Below are 10,419 nucleotides of genomic sequence, written 5' to 3' on the forward strand. Positions count from 1 at the left end.
CAGAGACAAAAGGACATAGAAAAAAACGCTGAAAAAACGCACCAAAAACACACCTACAAAAAAGCAAAAAAACTGCAACAAAAATCCCGAACAACGTCCTGGCAAGAGATCAGGTTTTGCTGCAGTAAATGAGCTAAAAAAAAAAACATGATGTGTGAACATAGCCTAACTCTTATTTTTTAAAGAATAAAAGAGACCTCGACATGACCAATGTCAGCATCATATACTGGTGTGTATATCTGTTCTTGTGTTCAGTGAGATTAATTAAAATATTACTTTGCAAAGAGGGTGTACTTATTTATGCTGAGCACGCTATACATATAAAGTACAGACCAAAAGGAGTCTGGAGGAGGACAGAAGAGTCTGGAGGAGGACAGAAGAGTCTGGAAATGACCACGGCTGTATTCTGTGTGTAGAGGTCGTACTCGCTCATTACTGCTACACTAACAGACAATATTTAGGATGGTCTGAACTATTTTGGATAATGAGCTGCAGAAAGTAATCACAAAACAATTACTACTCGGGAAAAAGAGATTTACAGAAGAGAAATGTCATAAAAAAATGTATCACAAATATAAACAAAAGATAAGAAGAAACAGATGAAAAACACATAAAAAGCAGAATGGAGGCAGCTGCACGGCCCGGAGGGTGAGGAGGTGCAGGGCAGAGACGACTCTGGAGGGTGAGGAGGTGCAGGGCAGAGAAGGATCCAGATGGTGAATAGGAGCAGGGCAGAGACGGCTTCGGAGGGTGAGGAGGTGCTGGGCAGAGACGGCTTCAGAGGGTGAGGTGGTGCTGGGCAGAGACAGCTTCAGAGGGTGAGGAGGTGCTGGGCAGAGACGGCTCCGGAGGGTGAGGAGGTGATGGGCAAAGACGGCTCCGGAGGGTGAGGAGGTGCTGGGCAGAGACGGCTCCGGAGGGTGAGGAGGTGCTGGGCAGAGACGGCTACGGAGGGTGAGGAGGTGCTGGGCACAGACGGCTCCGGAGGGTGAGGTGGTGCTGGGCAGAGACGGCTTTGGAGGTGCAGGGCAGAGACGGCTTCGGAGGGTGAGGAGGTGAAGGGCAGAGAAGACTCCGGATGGTGAAGAGGTGCAGGGCAGAGAAGACTCCGGATGGTGAATAGGAGCAGGGTAGAGACGGCATTGGTGGGTGAGGAGGTGCAGGGCAGAGACGGCTCCGGAAGGTGAGGAGGTGCAGGACAGAGACGGCTCCGGAGGGTGAGGAGGTGCTGGGCAGAGACGGCTCCAGAGGGTTTGGCGTTGCTGGGCAGAGACGGCTCCGGAGGGTGAGGTGGTGCTGGGCAGAGACTGTATCAGATACATGGATGGCGATGATATAGTTCATGGTAAGATCCCTTTAAGGCGTCCATGACAGAGAAGAGTGGATAGAAGCTGCTAATTACAGGGGGGGGGGGAATCAGGCACCATCTAATGAGCAGTATGAGAGCGTGTATCGGGGGTCAGGAGAGTGGTGGATGGTGCCATCTTGTGGCCCCTCAGTGCATTCCTATACTGAGTTACTTTTGACATCTGAAGACTTGGCGGAGGCCCCGACACTCGTGATCAGGGCTTAGAGGAATTGTTCAGCAGCTCGTCCATCGTGAACCTCCGGAAGACGATCTTTTCGCAGGCCGCGTCCTTTCCGCATTCAAACAAGCAGGCGAAGGAGTGAGTGTCCTGGCACACCGCCAGGTCCGAGTACCCGCTGGGACCCTCGTTGATGACCCACGGTGGGGTCCAGGTGGACGGCACAAGGGGTGATTTATTCAAGTAGACTCCTAAGTCCACGCGGCCCCGGCTGCTGGTGGGATGGGAGTAGAGGAGCCAGGACTTGATGCTATGCTGAAGGGGCGACTCTTCACCGCCATTCACCTCGTCCTGAGTTGCCTCCGGAGGCCTGTAGCTCACCACACTGCCCTGGCAGCCATGAGGCGGCTCACACAGGCTTTTATTGTAGTGGGCATCTGTGAACTCCATGGACTGGGGGCTGCTGGTCGCCTCCACCCGGTAGCGCTGACCGTTCCAGGCGCTGCAGTACAGGAGGTCGGTGCCGCTGCTGCAGGTCACCTCAGCCACCTCGCACTCCCCTGTCTTCTGCCGCCACAGCCCGCTGCCCTTGTGCCAGCTCTTTCCACGGTCGTCGCTGTAGAAAATGAATGAGTGGGGCTTGGTCTTCCAGGGGACGGGCAGGCCGCAGACACGGGAGTGGATGTAGTACAGGTACGCGGACATGATCAGCCTGCCCGACGGAGAGCAGACGCCGTGGCCCACCGCCAAGGTGGCGCAGCTCTTCAGGTCCTCACCCAGGACCTCCTCAGTCACGTCTTTCGGTAGGCTCCACGATTGGCCGTGGTTGCAGCTGGTGACGTAGCAGAGCCGGGCGGCATTTCGGCCGTTTATGATTTGCCGGAACTCGGAGATGTCGTTTTTTACACAGACGAAGAAGAGGAAGACGGTGTCGGTGGCGGGATGGTACAGCGGGCAGGGGTTCATGGTCCGGTGCCCCGGTAACTTGGCGTGGCTCACCGGCATCGCGTCTTCCCACTAACGAGGCAAAACAGACGGAGACGTTGGAAAGTCACAAGATCAGACGCGGAGAGAGGTGACATGAGGAGCCGGTACCTGCACCTCCCCGCGCTGCACCTGACCGCGCCGCGCCGTACAGGGCGTCCTGGTCATCGGGGGACGAGCGCTTCTCCGCCAAGGCCAAGAAGATGGAGGGACGCGGGAGGAAGAACAGAGCCGGGATACGTCACACCGCCAAGATCCTGCTGGAACAGGGTCACCGAGTCGGGAGAGAGCACCCCCGACATGTCTGTACCCGAACCTGCAGAACAGCGGATACACAAAACTGACAGCTGAGAGCGACCTGCATCCAATCCTGTGTGATACTGAAATGTGTATCTAATCCAATCCTGTGTGATACTGAAATGTGTATCTAATCCAATCCTGTGTGATACTGAAATGTGTATCTAATCCAATCCTGTGGGATACTGTCTGCTGAGCATAATAATAATAATAGTTTTTATTTTTATAGCGCCAACATATTCCGCAGCACATTACAAATTTTAGGGGGGACTTATACAGACAATACAGAATAAGCATATCTCATATGGAAAGGAGAGAGGGTCCGGCTGCTCGCAAGCTTACAGTCTATGAGGAAATGGGGGAGACACAAAAGGTAGAATGCACATATATTGTATAATGCAGCCTTGATATACTGAATAGGATAAATAATACATGGACTGGTCGCCTGCCAGTATGTGTACAGTCCTGACCGAGGCTATTAAGTACATGGTTGGTATGAACCTGAAATTGAAGAAGATTTTAATATCGGGGGAAACTGGGACGGACAGATAGTGTGTGGAGGCGATACGCCAGTCTAAAGAAATGGGTTTTTAGGGTCCGCTTGAAACTGTGGGTATTGGGAATTAATCGAACTGTCCTGGGTAGTGCATTCCAAAGAATTGGCGCAGCACGCGAGAAATCTTGGAGACGGGAGTGGGAAGTTCGGATTATGGAGGATTTTAGTTTTAAGTCACTGGCAGAATGGAGGGCACGTGTAGGGTGGTAGACTGAGACAAGGGAGGAGATGTAGGGGGTTGCTGAAGCATGGAGCGCTTTGTGGGTAAGCGTGATAAGTTTAAATTGAACTCTGTTTTGGATGGGTAACCAATGCAATGACTGGCACAGGGAAGAGGCATCTGAGTAGCGGTTGGCGAGGAATATGATCCTGGCTGCTGCGTTAAGGACGGATTGGAGAGGGGAGAGTTTAGTAAGAGGGAGACTGATTAGTAGCGAGTTGCAATAGTCCAGACGGGAATGAATAAGAGCTACAGTAAGAGTTTTTGCCGCGTCAAAGGTGAGAAAAGTCCTGATTCTTGAGATGTTTTTGAGGTGTAGATGACATGAACGAGCGAGTGATTTGATGTGAGGAGTGAAGGAAAGATCTGAATCAAGAATGACCCCAAGACAGCGGGCTTGTTGTTGGGGAGTAATGGTGGAGCCACAAACGGAAATGGCAATATCGGGCACAGGTAGGTTAGTGGAGGGAGGAAAGACGAGGAGTTCAGTTTTTGACAGATTCAGTTTTAGGCAGAGGGAGGACATGATGTTAGACACAGCAGAAAGACAATCACTGGTCTTTTGTAGTAATGCCGGGGTGATGTCCGGAGCAGAGGTGTATAATTGGGTGTCATCAGCATAGAGATGGTACTGAAAACCGAATCTGCTGATTGTTTGTCCAATGGGAGCAGTGTATAAGGAGAAAAGAAGGGGGCCTAGGACTGATCCTTGAGGAACCCCGACAGTAAGGGGAAGGAGAGAGGAGGAGGAGCCGGCAAAAGACACAGAGAAGGAGCGGTCAGAGAGGTAGGAGGAGAACCAGGAGAGAACAGTGTCCTTGAGGCCAATAGTGCGGAGCATAGTGAGGAGGAGCTGGTGAAAGACACAGAGAAGGAGCGGTCAGAGAGATAGGAGGAGAACCAGGAGAGAACAGTGTCCTTGAGGCCAATAGTGCGGAGCATAGTGAGGAGGAGCTGGTGAAAGACACAGAGAAGGAGCGGTCAGAGAGATAGGAGGAGAACCAGGAGAGAACAGTGTCCTTGAGGCCAATAGTGCGGAGCATAGTGAGGAGGAGCTGGTGAAAGACACAGAGAAGGAGCGGTCAGAGAGATAGGAGGAGAACCAGGAGAGAACAGTGTCCTTGAGGCCAATAGTGCAGAGCATAGTGAGGAGGAGCTGGTGAAAGACACCGAGAAGGAGCGGCCAGAGAGATAGGAGGAGAACAAGGAGAAAACAGTGTCCTTGAGGCCAATAGTGCGGAGCATAGAGAGGAGGAGCTGGTGAAAGACACAGAGAAGGAGCGGTCAGAGAGATAGGAGGAGAACCAGGAGAGAACAGTGTCCTTGAGGCCAATAGTGCGGAGCATAGTGAGGAGGAGCTGGTGAAAGACACAGTGAAGGAGCGGTCAGAGAGATAGGAGGAGAACCAGGAGAGAACAGTGTCCTTGAGGCCAATAGTGCGGAGCATAGTGAGGAGGAGCTGGTGAAAGACACAGAGAAGGAGCGGCCAGAGAGATAGGAGGAGAAGCAGGAGAGAACAGTGTCCTTGAGGCCAATAGTGCGGAGCATAGTGAGGAGGAGCTGGTGAAAGACACAGAGAAGGAGCGGTCAGAGAGATAGGAGGAGAACCAGGAGAGAACAGTGTCCTTGAGGCCAATAGTGCGGAGCATAGTGAGGAGGAGCTGGTGAAAGACACCGAGAAGGAGCGGTCAGAGAGATAGGAGGAGAACCAGGAGAGAACAGTGTCCTTGAGGCCTATAGTGCGGAGCATAGAGAGGAGGAGCCGGCGAAAGACACAGAGAAGGAGCAGTCAGAGAGATAGGAGGAGAACCAGGAGAGAACAGTGTCCTTGAGGCCTATAGTGCGGAGCATAGTGAGGAGGAGCTGGTGAAAGACACAGAGAAGGAGCGGTCAGAGAGATAGGAGGAGAACCAGGAGAGAACAGTGTCCTTGAGGCCTATAGAGCGGAGCATAGTGAGGAGGAGCTGGTGAAAGACACAGAGAAGGAGCGGCCAGAGAGATAGGAGGAGAAGCAGGAGAGAACATAGAATCATAGAATCATAGAATCATAGAATGGTAGAGTTGGAAGGGACCTCCTGGGTCATCTGGTCCAACCCCCTGCTCAAAGCAGGATTCACTAGATCATCTCAGACAGATGTCTGTCCAGCCTCTGTTTGAAGACGTCCATTGAAGGGGAACTCACCACCTCTCGTGGCAGCCTGTTCCACTCATTAATCACCCTAACTGTCAAAAAGTTTTTTCTAATATCTAATCTGTGTCTCCTCCCATTTAGTTTCATCCCATTGCTTCTAGTCTTTCCTTGTGCAAATGAGAATAAAGATGATCCTTCTACAATGTGACAGCCCTTGACATATTTGTAGACAGCTATTAAGTCTCCTCTCAGTCTTCTTTTTTGCAAGCTAAACATTCCCAAATCCTGCAACCGTTCCTCATAGGACATGGTTTGCAGACCAGTCACCATTCTGGTCGCTCTTCTCTGAACTTGCTCCAGTTTGTCTATGTCTTTTTTAAAATGTGGTGCCCAAAACTGTACACAGTATTCCAGATGAGGTCTGACCAAAGAGGAGTAAAGACCGATAATGACTTCACGTGATCTAGACTGTATGCTTCTGTTAATACATCCCAGAATTGTATTTGCCTTGAGTGTCCTTGAGGCCGATAGTGTCCTTGAGGCCAATAGTGCGGAGCATAGAGAAAAGGAGCTGGGGATCCACAGTGTCGAATGCTGCAGAGAGATCCAGGAGAATCAGCAGGGAGTAGTGACCATTAGATTTAGCTGTTAGTAGATCATTAGAGACTTTAGTGAGGGCAGTTTCAGTAGAATGTAAAGAGCGGAAACCAGATTGTAAAGGGTCAAGAAGAGCGTTATTTGAGAGATAGCGGATTAGACAGGAATGGACCAGGCGTTCCAGGAGTTTAGAGATAAAGGGAAGATTGGAAACAGGTCTGTAGTTGGCCGTGCAGTTCTGGTCGAGGGATGGTTTTTTAAGCAATGGATGTATGCTGGTGTGTTTAAAAGAAGAGGGAAAGATACCAGATGAGAGGGAAAGGTTGAAAATTTTAGTTAGTTGAGTGGTGACAGCTGGAGCAAGGGACTGAAGGAGATGTGAGGGAATAGGGTCACTGGTGCAGGTGGTAGGGCGAGAAGATGCAAGAAGCCTGATCACTTCATCTTCCGTGACTGGTTCAAAATCAGAAAGTGAGCAAGATACAATGTGGCGGGGGAGAGCATGCATAGCGTTTGGGGATTGGGAGAATATTTCCTGTCGGATATGGTCAGTTTTTTCTTTGAAATAATTGGCCAGATCGTCTGCGCTGAGGTCGGTGATTGGGGCCTGTCCTGTTTGATTGAGGAGAGAATGAAATGTGTCAAAGAGTCGTTTAGGATTATTGGAAAGTGAGATGATGAGGTTGTTAAAGTAGGTTTGTTTGGAGAGGTGAAGCGCAGAGTTATATGTTTTCAGCATCTATATCTATATTATATATATATATATATATATATATTATATCTATCTATCTATCTATCTAATTGTCTTATCCCGTCTGTCTGTCTGTCTGTCCAGGAAATCCCGCGTCGCTCATTGGTCAGGCCGCTGTCTGTCAAGGAAATCCCAAGTCGCTCATTGGTCCGGCCGCGGCCAATCAGCGACGCGGGATTTCAGAAAAAGATGGCGGCCGTTAGCGGCTCATGTGCGGCACAGAGGTCAGCGGTGATGCAGCAGCGAGATGAGCGGCGCTAGCCGCTCATCTCCCCGCTGCTGGCAGCACAAGTACCCCGACAGGTGGCGCCGCTCAACTCCATGAAGCGAACGTCTGGAGATCAGTGGCTTGGCCCGCTGATCTCCGGACGGCAAGTGTGAACGGAGGACCGGGGAGCGGCGCCGCTGGTAAGGATGCTTCTGCTGCGAGCAGCTGCTCATCTCCCGGCGGAAGTAGCCGCACAAGCAGCGCCGCTCCCAGGTCCTCACTAATACGACGCTGAATGGTCGCGGTCGACGTCCGCGACCAATCAGCGATATGGAAGGAAAATTTAAACGCCGCTCAGCTGATTGGTCGCGGTCGCCGGCCGCGACCATTCAGCGATTTTGGCGCCAAATTTAAACACCCCTCTGCTAATTGCGCCCTGTCGGCCGCATACATATTCTAGAATACCCGATGCATGAGAATCGGGCCACCATCTAGTAAATTTATAATGGAGGAAATCTTCGGGCAGATTTGATTTTCTCCACAGCCGTTCAGCGCACCTGGAGCACTGCTGGAGAAGACGTGTTTGCGGCGTGTGCCAGGGTTGTCGCCGTCTATGCCGAGTTGTTCTTTGTGTAGGAGGTGCGGCTTCATCCAGGGCGCATAGCATTATTTTGTTATAATGCTTCAATGCAGAGTCGGGACATGAGAGGGAGGAGATCGGGGCCAATGATGATTGCAACCTTTTCATGAATTTCTGGGTGTTAATGGCGCGTATATTTCTATAAGTGTGGACGGTGGGGGGGTCTTGAGTAGAGTCACAGTTCTTGACAGAGAATGAAAGAAGATTATGGTCAGAGAGTGGAAGGGGAGAGTTAGTAAAGTCATGTACTGAGCAAAGCCGGGAGAAGATCAGGTCCAATGTGTTCCCGTCTTCATGTGTAGGAGAATTAGCAACTGTGAAAGGCCGAAGGAGGAGGTTAATGATAAAAGATGAGCGGCAGATGGGGAAAGAGGATCGCCAATTGGGATGTTAAAATCTCCCATGATTATCGTGGGGATGTCGCACGTGAGGATATCTAATCCTCTCCTGTGTGATACTGTCTGCTGAGCTATGTATCTAATCCTCTCCTGTGTGATACTGTCTGCTGAGCCGTGTATCTAATCCTATCCTGTGTGATACTGTCTGCTGAGCTGTGTATCTAATCCTCTCCTGTGTGATACTGTCTGCTGAGCTGTGTATCTAATCCTATCCTGTGTGATACTGTCTGCTGAGCCGTGTATCTAATCCTCTCCTGTGTGATACTGTCTGCTGAGCCGTGTATCTAATCCTCTCCTGTGTGATACTGTCTGCTGAGCCGTGTATCTAATCCTATGCTGTGTGATACTGTCTGCTGAGCCATGTATCTAATCCTATCCTGTGTGATACTGTCTGCTGAGCCGTGTATCTAATCCTCTCCTGTGTGATACTGTCTGCTGAGCTGTGTATCTAATCCTCTCCTGTGTGATACTGTCTGCTGAGCCGTGTATCTAATCCTCTCCTGTGTGATACTGTCTGCTGAGCCGTGTATCTAATCCTCTCCTGGGTGATACAGTCTGCTGAGCCATGTATCTAATCCTCTCCTGTGTGATACTGTCTGCTGAGCCATGTATCTAATCCTCTCCTGTGTGATACAGTCTGCTGAGCCATGTATCTAATCCTCTCCTGTGTGATACAGTCTGCTGAGCCATGTATCTAATCCTCTCCTGTGTGATACTGTCTGCTGAGCCGTGTATCTAATCCTATCCAGTGTGATACTGTCTGCTGACCATGTATCTAATCCTCTCCTGTGTGATACTGTCTGCTGAGCTGTGTATCTAATCCTCTCCTGTGTGATACTGTCTGCTGAGCCGTGTATCTAATCCTCTCCTGTGTGATACTGTCTGCTGAGCCGTGCATCTAATCCTCTCCTGGGTGATACAGTCTGCTGAGCCGTGTATCTAATCCTCTCCTGTGTGATACTGACTGCTGAGCCGTGTATCTAATCCTCTCCTGTGTGATACTGTCTGCTGAGCCGTGTATCTAATCCTCTCCTGTGTGATATTGTCTGCTGAGCCATGTATCTAATCCTCTACTGTGTGATATTGTCGGCTGAGCCGTGTATCTAATCCTCTCCTGTGTGATACAGTCTGCTGAGCCATGTATCTAATCCTCTCCTGTGTGATACTGACTGCTGAGCCGTGTATCTAATCCTCTCCTGTGTGATACTGTCTGCTGAGCCGTGTATCTAATCCTCTCCTGTGTGATATTGTCTGCTGAGCCATGTATCTAATCCTCTACTGTGTGATATTGTCGGCTGAGCCGTGTATCTAATCTTCTCCTGTGTGATACAGTCTGCTGAGCCATGTATCTAATCCTCTCCTGTGTGATACTGTCTGCTGAGCCGTGTATCTAATCCTCTCCTGTGTGATATTGTCGGCTGAGCCGTGTATCTAATCCTCTCCTGTGTGATACAGTCTGCTGAGCCATGTATCTAATCCTCTACTGTGTGATATTGTCGGCTGAGCCGTGTATCTAATCCTCTCCTGTGTGATACAGTCTGCTGAGCCGTGTATCTAATCCTCTCCTGTGTGATATTGTCGGCTGAGCCGTGTATCTAATCCTCTCCTGTGTGATACAGTCTGCTGAGCCATGTATCTAATCCTCTCCTGTGTGATACTGTCTGCTGAGCCGTGTATCTAATCCTATCCTGTGTGATACTGTCTGCTGACCATGTATCTAATCCTCTCCTGTGTGATACAGTCTGCTGAGCCATGTATCTAATCCTCTCCTGTGTGATACTGACTGCTGAGCCGTGTATCTAATCCTATCCTGTGTGATACTGTCTGCTGAGCCGTGTATCTAATCCTCTCCTGTGTGATACTGTCTGCTGAGCCGTGTATCTAATCGCTTCCTGTGTGATACTGTCCGCTGAGCTGTGTATCTAATCCCTTCCTGTGTGATACTGTCCGCTGAGCTGTGTATCTAATCCTCTCCTGTGTGATACTGACTGCTGAGCCGTGTATCTAATCCTATCCTGTGTAATACTGTCTGCTGAGCCGTGTATCTAATCCTCTCCTGTGTGATACTGTCTGCTGAGCCATGTATCTAATCCTCTCCTGTGTGATACTGA

General features: G+C 50.2%; 1 pseudogene; it reads right to left on the bottom strand.

The window, feature by feature from the left end:
• Positions 1–1,539: 1,539 nt before the first annotated feature.
• Positions 1,540–2,812, bottom strand: LOC141248725 (sialidase-3-like; annotated as a pseudogene).
• Between the last annotated feature and the right edge of the window lie 7,607 nt (positions 2,813–10,419).

The sequence above is a fragment of the Phyllobates terribilis genome, unplaced genomic scaffold, assembly GCF_046119375.1.
Source record: "Phyllobates terribilis strain yellow unplaced genomic scaffold, ASM4611937v1 Scaffold_2__4_contigs__length_985480577, whole genome shotgun sequence".
NCBI lineage: Eukaryota > Metazoa > Chordata > Amphibia > Anura > Dendrobatidae > Phyllobates > Phyllobates terribilis.